The sequence below is a fragment of the Hippopotamus amphibius genome, chromosome 5, assembly GCF_030028045.1.
Source record: "Hippopotamus amphibius kiboko isolate mHipAmp2 chromosome 5, mHipAmp2.hap2, whole genome shotgun sequence".
In the NCBI taxonomy this organism is placed as follows: Eukaryota; Metazoa; Chordata; class Mammalia; order Artiodactyla; family Hippopotamidae; genus Hippopotamus; species Hippopotamus amphibius.
In genome coordinates, this window is record NC_080190.1 from 3,410,155 (window position 1) to 3,425,458 (window position 15,304).

General features: G+C 52.7%; 1 protein-coding gene across 4 annotated transcripts in view; it reads right to left on the reverse strand.

Moving 5' to 3' along the window:
* Positions 1 to 15,102, reverse strand: part of MGMT (O-6-methylguanine-DNA methyltransferase) — a 268,984-nt gene extending 253,882 nt beyond the window's left edge. Inside the window, exon 1 of one of the 4 annotated variants that reach the window (XM_057737220.1) lies at positions 15,035 to 15,102. The gene's annotated coding sequence lies outside the window, so the exon portion shown is untranslated. Of the gene's footprint in view, positions 1 to 14,200; positions 14,283 to 14,717; positions 14,724 to 15,034 lie in introns of those variants that run through there. The other 3 variants (XM_057737224.1, XM_057737222.1, XM_057737221.1) reach the window with 3 other exon arrangements.
* Positions 15,103 to 15,304: the final 202 nt, after the last annotated feature.

Below are 15,304 nucleotides of genomic sequence, written 5' to 3' on the forward strand. Positions count from 1 at the left end.
GCCCCAAAAACAGGAAATGCACAGGAAAAGAATATTAAAATAACCTGAGACCAATAATCAACAACTTAGGTGAGATGGCCAAATTCCTCGAAAAACACAAATTATCAAAAGTCACTCAGGAAGAAATAAATGACGTGAATAACCCTCTATCTACTGAAGAAATTGAATTTAGAGTTAATATCCATCCCACATAGAAAACTCCACACCAAAATGGCCTCACTGATAAACTCTATTAAATATTTAAAGAGGAAATAATACTAACATTATATAAACTATTCCAGAACGTAAGAGGCCTTTACATCAAGCCCAGGTGTGGGTTATCCAGGAATGCAAAATCGGTTTAACCTATGGAAATCAATGAGTATAATCCACCATCCTAACAGCATAAGGGAGAAAAACTTCCTCAATCTGATAAGAGGCACCTACAAAAACATACAGCAAACCTCATACCGCCTGGTGAAAGACGCTGATACGAGCGCAATGGTGGATAAAACTGCCAAAAACCAAGACAGTGGCAGCAAACTGTGGAGGGAATCATCATGCACGTCCCCACCACAGTTTAAAAAAAAAAAAAAGTTATTTACGAATGGCCTGATGAAACAATCAAGATCAAACTTGTGACCTTTATTCAACCTTGACGCTGCTGTACAAGGGGGCACTTCTGCGGCAGAGCAAGAACGATGGTTGTCTGGGGGAAGCACTTTCATGACTACTGCAGATCTGAGACGAACTAACCACTGTTTCATGAGACAAAAGCTTTCCTTGCATAAATGACCAATGACCTATGGTCACTCAGATATTTTCTGAAAAAGAAACAGTGGGCCTGTCGCTGTAACACAACTGACAGTACCCATTAATGATGAAGTGAGAGCTTTCAAGCTGATGATTAGAAAGAACTTTGGGAAACTTGTACCCACCACCACGGCTTGACAGTCGCCCAGTTCTAAGACTTCTCGAAGGAGAATGGTGGTGACATTAACGAGAACGACTTTTAATACTGCATCGTGACACATGTCAACATTCGGAAGATCTGCATAGCCCAGCCAACCAAAATCTTCCAAAGGGCCGATGAATGCTGCTACAGAATCAGAGCACACACTACACAGTGGGTTTCCATGTAACGGAGAACAGAGTTCACGTTCAGGGCTCACGGTCCACAGTGCACGAAGCTGCAAGAAACTATCACCTGTCAAGTTCTGATGTGGTGTCAAAGAACAGCCACAATTAGCTGAAAAGGCTATTAAACATCTCTGCCTTTTCCAGTTACTTATTTGTGTGAAGCCAGACTCTCTTCATGTTTCAATGAAAACAACCTATTGCAATAGGTTGAATGCAAAAGCAGATATGAGACTCTAGTTGCACTCATTTAAAAGATCCAGAAAAAAGTAAACCAATACCACTCATCTCACTAATTGTTTTTTTATGTAAAATAGTTACTTTTACTTTTCATTTTAAATGTGTTATTTGTATTAAAATATTTATTGCTGCTTAAATGATTTAATAGTAAACATGTTTTCAATTAACTTTTAATGCGGTATTGATATATGACTGGAATCTCTAATAAGTTGTTTTTAAAATTTTATTTGTTTATTTTTATTTATTGGCTGCACCGGGTCTTCGTTGCTGTGCACGGGCTTTCTGTAGTTGAGGTGAGCAGGGGCTACTCTTCGTTGCAGTGCAGAGGCTCCTCATTGCAGTGGCTTCTCTTGCTGTGGAGCACAGGCTCTAGGTGCATGGGCTTCAGCAGTTGTGGTGTGCAGGCTCAGTACTTGTGGCACACAGGCTTCGTTGCTCGGCGGCATGTGGGATCTTCCCAGACCAGGGATCGAACCTGTGTCCCCTGCATTGGCAGGTGGATTCTTAACCACTGTGCTACCAGGGAAGCCCTGGAATCTCTAATACGTTTTAAGAGCACAAAAAGTCTCTGAGCCCAAACCATGAGAGGCACACAGACATGGAGGGAAGAGTCCTGAGACCTTGCCCTGCCCTACCGCACCTGCAACCTCCACCCCGGGAAACCTAGGGCCTTTCAGGACACCCAAACCTGGGGAAGAGCAGAGATGCACACCTGTCTCCCCACCTGGCACCCAGAGCAGCACACCCGCTGTCACAGGAGAACACCCGCTTCCCCATCTTTTCAAATGCTCGCTACCGCCTCCCCCTCTACCATCACCTGCACAAACTTTTCTACACAAATCTGATTAACTCTCTCTAAGACAGGGGTCCCCAACCCCTGGTCCTCGGCCCAGTACTGGTCCCTGGCCTGTCAGGAACCGGGCGGCGCAGCAGGAGGTGAGCGGCAGGCCAGGGAGCAAAGCTTCATCTGCCGCACCCCCTCCCTCCCCAGCGCTCGCGTGACCGCCTGAACCATTCCCCGGCCCTTCCATGGAAAACCTGTCTTCCACAAAACCAGTCCCTGGTGCCGGAAAGGCTGGGGACCACTGCTCTAAGAGACTTCCTCATAAACTGCCACTAGAGAACTTATCTCTGTTTCGGCTTAAAGCTGGAAACAAGGGGAGAGGAAATAATCGTTTGGCGTAGCAAATCAGTGTATGAATATGAAAATATTTAAAATACATTAGATTTTTGGTCAAGATGCAAGACCCCCCCCCCCACAAAAAAATCAAGCAATCTATTTTAATTGGGTTCCCATGGTAACTGTACAATTGGGTTTTTCAATATCACATCCCAAAGGCCCAATGCACACTTGTAAAACACACTTCAAACAGCCTGAATTGTTTCTACATTACAGCGCTCCCAGGAAGATCAATTACTGCACAGCCCCACCCTGACTGCTGGTGGCACGAGATGTCAGCGGCACCTGCCATGTGAACACAGGTCACGTGAGTAGCACAACATACCACAATAATTATATGAAACTGATCTTGTGCTTGAGCTTCAAGTCTGTTCTGGTAACAAACCGATACTACTGTTGTCACAGAATCACGTTCACCAAAATACAAGAAATCGAGCCCAACTTATTGATTTCAAGGATAAACAGAATCAATCACTAATAATTACATTATAAAATGGGCTGCAAGGTTAATCATATTCTTAGATTCTCAGTAAGGAATTAGACCACAAACATGGCTGTGCTGATAAACAAATAAATAAAACATAACTGAGGGTTCAAATCCACATTTTAAATGTTAACAGCACGACACAAAGTACAGCACACAACCTCATCCAGGACTCCAACCTCTCCTGCCCGGACCCCCAAAGCGGATTCTAGGGGCACGGTGCTGGCCACACTGTAAGGACACAGAGGGTCAGAGCTCAGAAACGGCAAGATCCACTAGATACAAGTTTACAAGTTGAGTTTTCTTTGCAGCAGTCCTAAAAAAAAGACCCACATGTTTGACACCTTCCGCAGATCCACAGTCCACAGCATGCCTGGTGGGTCGGTGACTTGGACAGAAGTAAACTGAAGTCTCCCATCTGTAGCGCACACGCCCATCCACGGCCACAGACGTAACACAAGCCAACCTGATGCAGGCGGGCGCCAGCAGGCTTCCAGTGAGAAGTGTCTTGCTAAGTCCCCAACTCGAGAGAGACCGCCAGAAATCCTCACAGGCATCTTAGCATGAAAAGCAGCCAACCGCATGGCTCTTAGAATTCTTGTTAGTGCCCAAAAGCATGCCCACGTGCTGCTCCTCTATCCAGGCAGGAGCAGAGAAAGAACTGCTGGGTATCAACAACAACAGAAACCAACCCACAGAAACTCCCAGCCCTCGAGTCGAGGCTGCACGCTGCTCCGTAACCCCTCCTAGTACGTAAGAAACCCCGTCACCCAGGATTTACTGCAGCCCACGTCTCCTCCCCGCCTCCCCCTTTCCCTCAGGGCACGTGTCCACCCAGTGCCAGGCTAACACCAGGCCTGTCTGCAGTCCACTGGCCCTTTGGGTATCTCTCAGCCCACCTGCCAAATCTCCTTTCTGCAATCTCTTAGACCTGGTAATAAGACTTAGGTTTCTGTTCACTCTATTTTCTTTTACTCCTATACACACTCACACCTTTTGGGATGCCAAGAGCTAAACCTGAGAACAGTCCTGTTTTTGAGCACTGTCTGATTATAAAGTTATCCTTATCCCCAAATTTCAACTTCATACATAAACCCCTAATGAGTTTTGTGCTTTTGAAATACCTTTAGTCTGCACCTCACCTTCTATGAGTCAGCTAGGGCTGCTATAACAAAATATCACACACTAAGTGGCTTAAAGGACAGAAATTAATTCTCTCACAGTTCTAGAGGATGGCGGCGAGTCCAAGATCAAGGTTGCAGCTGATTGGGTTTCTGGTGAGGATTCTCTTGCCAGCTTGCAGGCAGCCACCAGCTCCCTGGTGAAGACTTCTCTCTCTCTTTTCTGATAAGGCCACCAACCCTGTTGGCTTAGTGGCCCACCTTAAAACCTCATTTATTCTTAATTACCTCCTAAAGGCCCTATCTCCAAATACAGTCACATTGGGGGTTAGGCTCCAACATATGAACTTTAGGGGGCACGTTCAGTCCACAGCAACCTGTGTTCTGCAGCCTTCACTGGGCCTTCCCTCAGGTGTAAGCCCCCCGACAGGCCTTGGAGAGCTCGAAATACAGAGTGCCGGGACCAAGAGACAAAAACAACACAAGGAACGCAGCATCCCGAGTGTACGTGTGGCGGGCCTGGAGGGGGAGACGTTACAGGGGCTGAAGAGGCTTCCAGAAGAGCTGAGACACAGGAAGAACTCAGACAGAGCCTGGGAGCAGAGAGTGTCCATACTCGGGCTGAATCAGAAGAGGATCCCTAGGTGAGAGGAGGGGGCCTCTGGGGCCTCTCAGGGTGAAGCACTGACGCACAGGTTTCCAGGGAAGGTGCCAGAACAAATGTGGAGGCCGTGGGGATGAAGTGGCATCCGCACGAGCCTCACAGGCTCATTTCCTTCAGGACCTGGGTGGGAAAGCGGGGTCACCTTGGAGGGCCTCTAGACCCTGCCTCCAACAGGAGGAGGAAGAGGGGGTACTCTCTCCCTTGTGACTGCCTGGGTGCCGAGCTTACAGCGCCCCGTGGGGTAGCACTCCTCAGGGACAGAAGCAGGGAGGCCACATGCAGCACACCAGGCAAAAGCAACTGCGGTCACTGAGGCCCGAGCCAGGCAGCTCCTCCATCGGCGGTGGAGGGCATGAGACGGCAAAGCCCTCACCATCTAAACCGGGAGCCCACGTGGACTCTGTGTTACACCCCAAGTGGCAGCCTCGAACCCGAGAGCTGAACAGAGCTGGCCTGGCCCCATGCAGAGGACTTACTTGGTTTCCACCACGTGACCCCCGGGACGAGGTACCCTCCGGGCGGCCTGAGGCAGTGCCCCACTGTTCCGAGTCCCGCGGATCAAGCGCAGGGTGGCAGTGAGCACCGACCATCGAAACAGAGCAGGCACCGGCGCAGCCACGACGCGGGGTTTCAGTAAGAGGTGGCGGGTCTCTACGTGAATGCCGGGGCACGCAGAATAGCTGCTTCCAAGTCTGCAACCACCGCAACACTTATTCCTGGCCAAAAGAATATCTAACTGGCCTTTCCCAGAATCCATCCTGCCGGGACTGTCATGACCCTGAACAACAAGGAGTAAAAGCGCCTCGGGCCCAAAGAAGGCTTCCGAGCAAGAAGCCTCAACATACAGAAGAGAAAATCCGCCTCCCACAGAGGAGCCCAGAACCATCACCCGTGGAGGCTCTTCTGGCCTGACACACAGTCCAGAGGTTAGGAGGACAGGACAGGGGGAAATAACAGAGGCTCTAGGAAATGGTCTCAGTACACGCGTGGCAAAAATAAACAAATTTTTAAAAAAATCTAAGAGAAAGTCTTTAAAGCCCCTACTTCTGTAGGATAAAAAAGAAACACTACCGACTGTGACTCAGGGCCCAAGAGAATCCAAGCGAGTGGTGGGGTGACCGCAAGGATGTCACCCCCGACCCGGGACTGAGTGTGTCCAGGGCGACCAACTGCCCAGCCTGCCTGGACCCCCAGGGCCAGCCCTGAAAGTCCTGCATCCCAGTAAGACGCTGGCCACCCAGGACAGTCAGAACGCACTGCCCTCTGGGGAGCCCGTCCTCCTGGGGGCAGAGGGCGACCACAAGGTGCTTGATCAGGGCCAAAAGGGTAGATAAAGTTGAATTTTAGGAGCACTGACTTAATTTTACAACATGCATTTTTGTTCTAAGTAACAGTTCCTGCAACAAATTTCAAAAGCCACCTGCCAGGTGCAGCCTCCCTCGGTGACCCGCCCCACCCCACGGGCTGCCCCTCCCCACCAGCACTGCCCCCAGGGCGGCCTGGAGACGGATGGGCCTGTGCCTCAAGCGGTCCCGGCAATCAGCAAGCGCAGCCTCGACTCTCCATCCATCTGACTCGACAGCTTAATCTGATGAGAACACAATGGTGACAGAAACAGATTCTTCTGCACAATAAAGAATAGCACACATGGGCTTTTCTTGGGATAGCTGGCTAAATTCAGTAACTTTTGGAAATACATCATTTCTGTGCCTCGCCCTTTATTCTGGGAACTTCCACCTGAGTGTGAAAAGCCTCACGAGGAAGGGTCGCTGCCCACGCCTGGCACACCCGCGTGGGACCACACTTTCTCCTGTGATTCCCTGCCCCCCACCCCCCGGCACCTTCCCTGCTGTCATGGTGAAGCCAGGTGACAAGTGCAGCACGTGGACACTTCAGGGCGAGTCTGCTGTGGGCACGCCTCGGGGCAGCATTGGCCCCCCGCCTCCCGTGCACACACCCACCCGGACCATCAGGGATCACCAGGGAGCCCCCAGGCCTCCCTCCCCAGCAGCTGCCTCTGTCATTCAAGGTGGGCTCCCCATGGCCTGGCCAGTCCAGCGTTTCGTGGTCTGCACCTGAAGCGAAGCACATGCTTTACTGGTAACCTGCATTCTGATGGTGACTGCAATCGGCCCCAAACTCGACAGTTTTATTGTAAAGATTCCGCAACTACCTGCAGGAAAATACAGGTAACCCCATGGAGCGCGGGCTGGGGATGCGGAGGCCTGTGAATGAGCCTCCTTCCTCCCGCTGACATTTCTGCCTGAATGAACCAGTACAATAAGGCAATCTCCCCGCTTCAGAACCCGAATGCTGGGCCCGGCATAAAGGGCTGACTCCCCTTCCACAGCCAGGTCCCCCCACTGCTTCCCAGAGGATTGTTTTTATGGGACTAAAAAGCACAGACACAGGCTCCTTTCTCATTAACAAAGAGGGTCCTTAACTCAGGCCTCTCCCCAGACTGCCCCCTCCATCCATCACCCCCGTGCTCCCCACCAGAAAGGCCCCCAGACAGACCCACAGCCCCACACCTGACAGACTGCACGTGACAGCACCTCCCATGTGCAACTGCTCACACCAGCTGCCTGCTGTCACCTCCTGCTCCTCCTTCCTCCCCCTGCCCGCCCTGTCCAGCCCCGCATCAGCTAAGGCGGACTGTACGGGAAGCTCTGACGACGTGCTGTCCGCCACCCACAAAGCTCCCAAACGCCACAGCTCAGAGGGGGCAGCCCCATCCCTGGCCCTGCCCTCGGCGGTCCGCAGGCTTCCTGTCTGGCCAAAACACATCCCAACCCCTCCACCTGAGCCACTGACAGGCCCACAGCCACATCCCAGGGTCTACATTACCAGCGCTCGGGCCCCTTGGAGACGTCTCACCCGCCTCCGCACAGATGCCTCATCCAGCCCTGCTAACGCGGCAGCAGGCGGCGGGGACGAGGTAAGGGGTGTGGCTGGGGTCCTAAAACAGAGCCTGGCACGTGGATGCCCCCCTCCTCCGGCACGCACACCACTCTCCAACCTTTCTCCAAGATTTCCAAGGGTACTGGCCTTCATGCAGGGCCACCACACACAGGACCAGCCTCGCCAGCACAGTGCCCTCTTCACGCGCGTCTCTTCTGGGGCAGGCTGCAGACGAGGAGGGGGCAGGGTCCCCTCACGCATGGACAGACGTGGGCGCACTGCTTTCCCCACAACGCAAAGGACTGTGCTTGTCCACACTGGTGTCCAGAAAGCACAACCGAACATACAGGAAATGTATTTCTTTATGCCACATCTTGCCCCCAAAAGGACTTCTGACAGTTTCCCTGCTTCGCCACCGCAAAGGTGGCACGCACGGTGACTGGGGGAAAGCCTGCGCTAGCGACAAACAAACCTGGGCTGAAGACGCCTCCCTGAGGGCCCTATGCAGGTGACAAGCTCCCAGGCGGCATCATCACAGACAAAAGAAAGACCCTGAGGGTCCCCTCAGCAGGTGACTTGGAGGATTCCGTAAGACAGGCTGGTACAGCATCCAGCAGGGCCTTCAATACATGTCAGTAGCAGTACTACTATTACCACACTGACCCCAATCTTCTGAAATGTAACTCTACCAGGTTGAACCTAATATGAGGGTAAAGAGACCCAAAAATAAGGCCCATTTCCACATACACACAAACATTACTGCAGATATTCTAATTTTGATAAAGCTTACCTAAAGGACCACATTACCCCTCACTACTGTGATTTCCTCTCACACAAGAAAACACTGTCATACGCTGGTGTCACTGCTAGTTCCCGGCCACTGCCATAGTGTCAGATTCGGTGTCTGGTCCTCCAGGAAGTTCTTTCAATGTAACAGATGATTAAGGTCACACCTCCCAGAGACAGTGACTCGGGGCTGTCAGAGCCAGGCTGGGCCACGCCCCCAGGAACACACACATGAAGCCCACACGCCTGCTCTAGGCCCACACGGCACAAGCTGTCCATCAGCACGGCACACCTGGACACTCAGAACTCTGCCACCTGAGCGGGAAGCACCATGAGGCCAGCCACTTCAGTGGCTCCCAATTCATCCACTGTAAGAAAACAGGCCACTGGGCAAAGCACCCCTTCCAGGTAAAAGGAATTTTAGACACCTGGCAAACCAGCCCTGGGCTTCATGATGCTCCAGATCAAATGAAGGTTCGCGGCCACATGGAATCACAGACATGGGAGGCGGAGCCCAACTGAGACCCCATGTCAACTATTATTATTATTCAGGTCTCACCATGGGTGGGGCCTGGGTTGATTCCCCAAATGAGATTCTCTTCCAATAGCCCACAATAGCCCTACAAATGGCAATGTCATTTTCCTGACTTTTGGAGAAACCAAGGCTAGGAACTTCACTCAAGGTCATAGATAGTAATTATGGAGTCAGGTCCAAACCAAGTCAGTCTTGTTCGCAGAGGTTGCAACCTTAACCCTGTGTGTACAACCCCAAATGAGGCTGTGGTGTAAATCCGTAAAACTAGGATGCTGATTGGACTGGGGGAAAACCAGGATGCTGACTGGATGGGATGGGATATAGGGACAAGGATGCTGTTTGGAATGAAGGGAAAACAAGGATGTTGAATGGACTGGAGGTAAAACAAGATGCTCACTGGACTGGAAGGGAACAAGGATGCTGATTGGATGGGGTGGGATAGAGGAACAAGGATGTTGATAGGATGAGGGGAAAACAAGGATGCTGACTGGATGAAAGGAACACTAGGAAGCTGATTGCATGGTGCGCGGGTATAGGGACAAGGATGCTGATTGGACGAGGAGAAAACAAGGATGCTGACTGGACTGGAGGTAAAACAAGGCTGCTCACTGGACTGGAGGGAAACAAGGATTCTGGTTAGTTCCTCGCCCTTTTCCCAGTTAGTCTCACCCTCCTATGAGACTATGGTTCCAAATTAAAATTCCTATCCAGGCAATGCTTCATACTTCACAAAATATTCATCTGCTACTCCCTATGCTCATGCTTGCCCAGGTACACAGAGTGTGATCACTGCCATCCCACAGCTGAGGATGCATTTGCCCAGAGCCACCCACTGGCACCACCAGAACCCCTCCCACTGTTCCCCCCCCCACACACAACTCCGGCACGTCATACATAAAAACTCAGTTCAGCTCCCCAAACACGTATCTGGTTGCATATATGAAAGTTAACTCTTACCTGACACCATGAAAATGCTTCTACCCAAAGGGAGAAAAAGCCAGACCAGCCATTCAAAATGAAAGATGGGCATGAAATATAATATGGCTGTCCATGCTTAACGTTAGTTTGTAAAACTAATGCCAAAGTTTTGGTAACATCTGCATCTTCTGTCATAACCACAAGACTGAAAGCTATAACACTAGGATAACATGTCGGGTTTGCAATTCGAAGAGATCCACATGTCTCTGAGGAGTTACAAAACCATACACAGATCCATAAGCACACGGAACTTAGAACAACAATGCTGGCTGCGGACGAGCCCAGCCGGGAGGGGAACTCGGAGCTTGTGTGGGCTGGAGAGCTCTTCTCAGATGACCGCAACACTGCCCTGGAGATGCTCAAACATCAGGGTCCTGTGGGAAGCTTGCAAAGACACAGGCCCCAGGGTGCTGCCCCAGTAGGTCTCCCTCTCTAACCAGCACTCTCAGTAATTCTGAGACCAGCAGGGCTCAGGCCACCTTTCAAGAAATTGTTCTGCTAGAGCTCACAAGTATCCCACTTCAAGGAGAGTGACGGGGCCCGTGTTTCAGTGTTGGCTCTTACTAATGACACTGACAAGATGGCCAGATCTGAAGGGGACACCCTCGGCCCCTACCTTTAGTCCCTGTGTTTGGGGGGTAAACTGTAGCCAAAAGCTTAAAAACAAATGAGAAATAACTACCGGTTATTTACGAAGCTCACCATTAAAATGTCCCGTCCCACATTCTGCCCTGAGATTCAGTTCACTCTCTCCATCCATCTAAAACCTCAGAACATCCAGGGCTGGAGCTGCCCAATCTGTCAATAAGGTAAGAGTTTTCTAAACTACTATCCATATGACTCAATTTGTCAGTAAAAACTGCCACCAGCGCTGTGCTTGCAGAAAAACGTCCATAAACGCATTACTGCGACCGGCAGACCGATGTCTATAATAAAAACAAATAGATTTAACAAGGGCCGGCTTTTACGAGTCACGCCATTGGTGGACCGCGCATCCAGTTTCACCCCCAGACTTCTGGGAATGGGCAACGGAGCTTGGGTTGGATACTCTGCTGACTTCACAAGTGTTACGGGTAGGAAATTATTCTAACAAGAAAATTTTCCAAGTAGTAGAGTGAGCACACTAGGCGTTTATAGCTCTCTCACAACTCCTAACACGGTTACACGTATACACACATGACAACAAACTTAACAACCCTAAGGAAATGTTTCTGTAGAGTTTTTAGCTGGTTTTATCACAGCTACATCACAGGCCAAATGAGTGTACTCCAGGGTGGGGGGGGGGGAGTGTACAGGGAGACATGAGGCCTGGAGACCCCCACTCGTCTACTAAGCCCCCAATCTAACTGAAAACAACTTGTGGTATCAAAACCAAGTGTCAGCATTTAGCATGTGACCGAGGATGTGACTGCTGTGTCAGTGGCCCCTGGGGCAGCCCGTTTCTTTAGTTGTTTGCCTGGAGCAGGCACCAGGAGGGTGGCAGCCACAGACTGGCTTCACTGCCAGGGATTCCAAGCACTTTGGCAAGACACTGTCTGCAGCCAACTTACACGTGAGCCACACCTGCCAAAACCACTTTGCTTCCTTCAAAGGTTACAAAAGGTCACAAAAATGATTTATTCCTCTCCTTAGGCAACTCATTTTACCAGTGACATAAAGGAGTAAGTCATTCACTGTATCTCATATATTCATTATACATATTCCCCAAACCCTACCACCCTCCTATATAAGCTCTTTATTACTGTTAATTTAAGAAAATTTAAAAGGAAGACAGTTTCTTTCCACTGACCAGCAGACACGCAGCAGTTACCCAAATGCAACAGACCACACATCTCGCAGTATTCTGTCTCTAACAGTGGATGTCAAACTTTCATTTACCTATGCCCAAGACGGGCGTCCAGAGCTAACGGAAAGGGAAAATTGATGTCAACTAAGGGAAAATTAGCCATCCTGCACAGTCAAACCTCCCTCCCTCCCCAGATAAACCACACACACTTTCAAACTTTCAAACCAAGAATGGGCACTGGATTGGTTCATTTATGAAAAGGAGATTCTCACCCAATGATAGTTTATATATTATATGTCAGAGACGAGGAACCCAACATGTGAGCCTTAAGCACCCAGAGACGCCACAGGATGTCAAAAACCTCAGGGCAAGTGGATCTAGAAGAGGAACTTCACGCTGGGGCCACGGGGGTAGGCGGGGTCAGAGTGAAGTGTGAAAACAAACCTGGCAATAATGTTAACAGATGACTACTAGAAAAGAGAACTCAGAAATCACTGTGCTGTTTCCTTCTTTTCCTACCAAGGAGAATTTACTGTAAACTGAAAGGGGCACTGGTGACCCCAAAAAGAGAGTTGAAATACAACAGTCTTGGTTTGAATCCCTGGCTTCTAAATGTCTGTCCTCTGCAAAATAAGAATAAAGGTAATTGAGTAAGTTTATTTCACTAAAAATACTAAGAACAGTAAACTGTTTGGGGTTCCTGAGAAAGGAAGAGAAGAGGTCTGGAGGAGAAAGTCCACAGGAATGTCGGGGAAGTCGCGTTCTTCCTCAGGCCTGCCTTCCCCTTTCTTCCCTGCAAGAAGGATGCACGGTGCCTGAGCAAGACACCTGTAAGGGGAACCACGGACGAGCAGGCCTGAGTGGAAGACAAGGCCCAGGTGAGGCTCCACTGATATCCAAGCAAGACCAAAACAGAGAGGAAAAGAAAGGTTTAAGAACTTTCGCAGCTGAACAAGAGTAAGATGTTAACCATTGTGTCTACACCTGGGGCTTTATTTCTTTAAACCTTGCTCTCCAACAGTGAGGCCTTTTTAACGCAGCATCTAATAACATTAGTTAAATCTCGTTCCTGTAATACAGATTTGTTTTAATGAAAAGAATATTCACCTAGGAAAGAACCTTAGTATAGCTCTGCCCTTGAGGCCTGGTTCACCCAGCCGGAGAATGTAACAGACACCACTCTCCCACTCAAATCCTAACCCAAAACAAGGACCTAAGAAGAGGTGAAACGCCTGCCAGAGCAAGGCCTGCTCTCCTTTGCGACTTGCAGGCTCTGGACCTTAGCAAGTGTGCACTTGGCGTGACCTGCCTCATGGGACAAGTGTCTGAGTTAACACGATATTAACCACCAGCTGGGGGTGGGGGTAGAGCGGGCCGCTCTGACATCATTTTCTTAAAGATGTTTACCCCCACGGGGTGCTTCAGCTTCCTTTCCTGTGTCTTCTCCACTGGGGGACTCATGAAAGCTCTGTTACCCCCTCCCACTCATGCCTCGGGATGGGGAGGTGAAGAGGGGGGCCTGGCTTAGCTACTCTTAGGGCCGCTAGCTAAACGGCCAGTCTATCCTTAGCTCTCTATAGCCAACAACTTCCCGTTCTGCCGCTAACCGCGGGGTGACCCCCCTCAGGATACATCAGTCTCCCTCTGCCTGAGGACCGGCCACCCAACCAAGCAAAAACTGTGCTCACATGTACAAGATGTGCTTCCATAACAAAGTCGGCGGCTGAGCCGAGGCACGTTCTGAGATTCGGGAAAGGATGCGCGCGGGGAGGGGGGCCCGCAGTCTAGAACCGCTCCCCCGGGTCGGCTGCGGAATCACCGCGCCCAGGGCAAGCGGCTCTCAGACGCCACGTGTTCACGTGTCAGCGTGGACGGAGGCGATTCGGGCGAAAGGCGCACACACAGCAGCCACGGGGACGAGGACCCCAGAACGCGGCCCTCCTCTCACACCATCTCAAGCGAGCAAGGGGCCACGCGGGGTTCTGCACAACCGGTGTGCCAAGGGGCCGCTGCAAGGACGGGCCGCAGGAGGGGCTTCTGGAGGCTTCGGGGGAGCAGAGGGCAGAGGATTGGGCCTCCCCCGGCGCCGGTCGGCAGCGCCGGGCAGGAGGGCGTCGAAGGTGTTGACCACCTAAAGGCTCCGTGGGAGCGGACGCACCTCCCAGGCCCGGCCACTGTCATCCAGCGTGCTGGACGCAGCCCGGGCTGGGGGAAGGCTGGGTACACCTGGGCACACGTGGGCACACCTGGGGCCCGCAAGGGGCGGGGGGGGGGTCAGTGAGGCCCCACCACGACGGCTAGGTGGAGCGAGGGGCTCCCGGAGGACTCCTGGGCGCTGGGCGGCCCCGCGGGCTCCACCTCCCCAGGGAGAGCCCAGAACTCTGGCGGGAGGGCAACCCACGCACTCACCGCGCTGCCCAAGCCGCCGACCGCGAGGAGCCGCGAGCGCAGGGACCAGCGGAACTCCCGGGGCGCGTGACGCCCTGGCAAGTCCCGGACGCGGGGGCGGGGCCGGGGGCGGGGCGCGCGGGCGGGGCCTGACTGCAGCTCCCGGAGGCCCCCACGCGCCGGGACCTGGCGGAAGCGCGGCCGCGACACGCAAAGGCGGGGCCCGGCAGGGCTCGGGGGCGGAACCCAGAGTGGGGCGGGGCCTGGACGCGAGGGCCGCGGCGCGGGGGCGAGGCGGGGCTGGGGGCGGGGCCGGGGGCGGGACCTGTGTGGGCACAGGCAGGCGCGCTAGCCTAGGTGGGAGCATGCCCAGTGCGGCGGCGCCCGGGCTGGCCCGGCTGGCCTTCTGGACGGCCGCTGCGGCCTCGCCGCCGGGGCCCTGCGCTCCTACCCGTGCGGGCGCCTCCTACCCGCACGAGCGGGGCCGCGTTCTTCCCGCCAGCGCCCCCCCGCCCGCGGGCTCTGTGCCTCCGTTTACCACGTGTCAGCGCCGCAGCCCTTGGTGGGCGCCGTCTGCCCGGTGCCGCGGCAGGTGTGGAGGCCAGGGCGGGCCTGGGGGCTCGGCGCCAGGCGCACCGGGGAGCCGTGTTGTAGGCTCCCGCTCCGGAGAGGCTCGAGCCCGGAGCCCCGGCCACTGCCCCCGCGGCGGCTCCTGGAGGGCAGGGAGCATGCGGAGCTACGCGGGGCAGCACCCGGACTCTGCGCAGCAGAGGGGCCTGGGTCAGCGTCCAGCGCTTGTGGCGGGGCTGTCACCGTCCCTGGCCCCTCAGAGGCTGCCTGCTCACCTAGACTCACCTAGTTGCTGTTCAGTGAGCACATGCGTGCCCGGCACTGCTTGGTGTCGTGTGGACATTGCTGTGGGTTGAATCATGTCGCCCAAGAGATGCGTTGGTGTCCTAGCCCCCAGGACTCAGAATGTGACCTTATTTGGAAATAGGCTCTTTTTACAGAGGCAGAGGTTAAAATGAGGTCAGTCGTATGGGCTCCTAATCCAATATGACTCGTGTCCTTATAAGCAGAAGGCCACGTGAAGGCAGAGACACGCGAGGACTCCGTGTGCCCGTG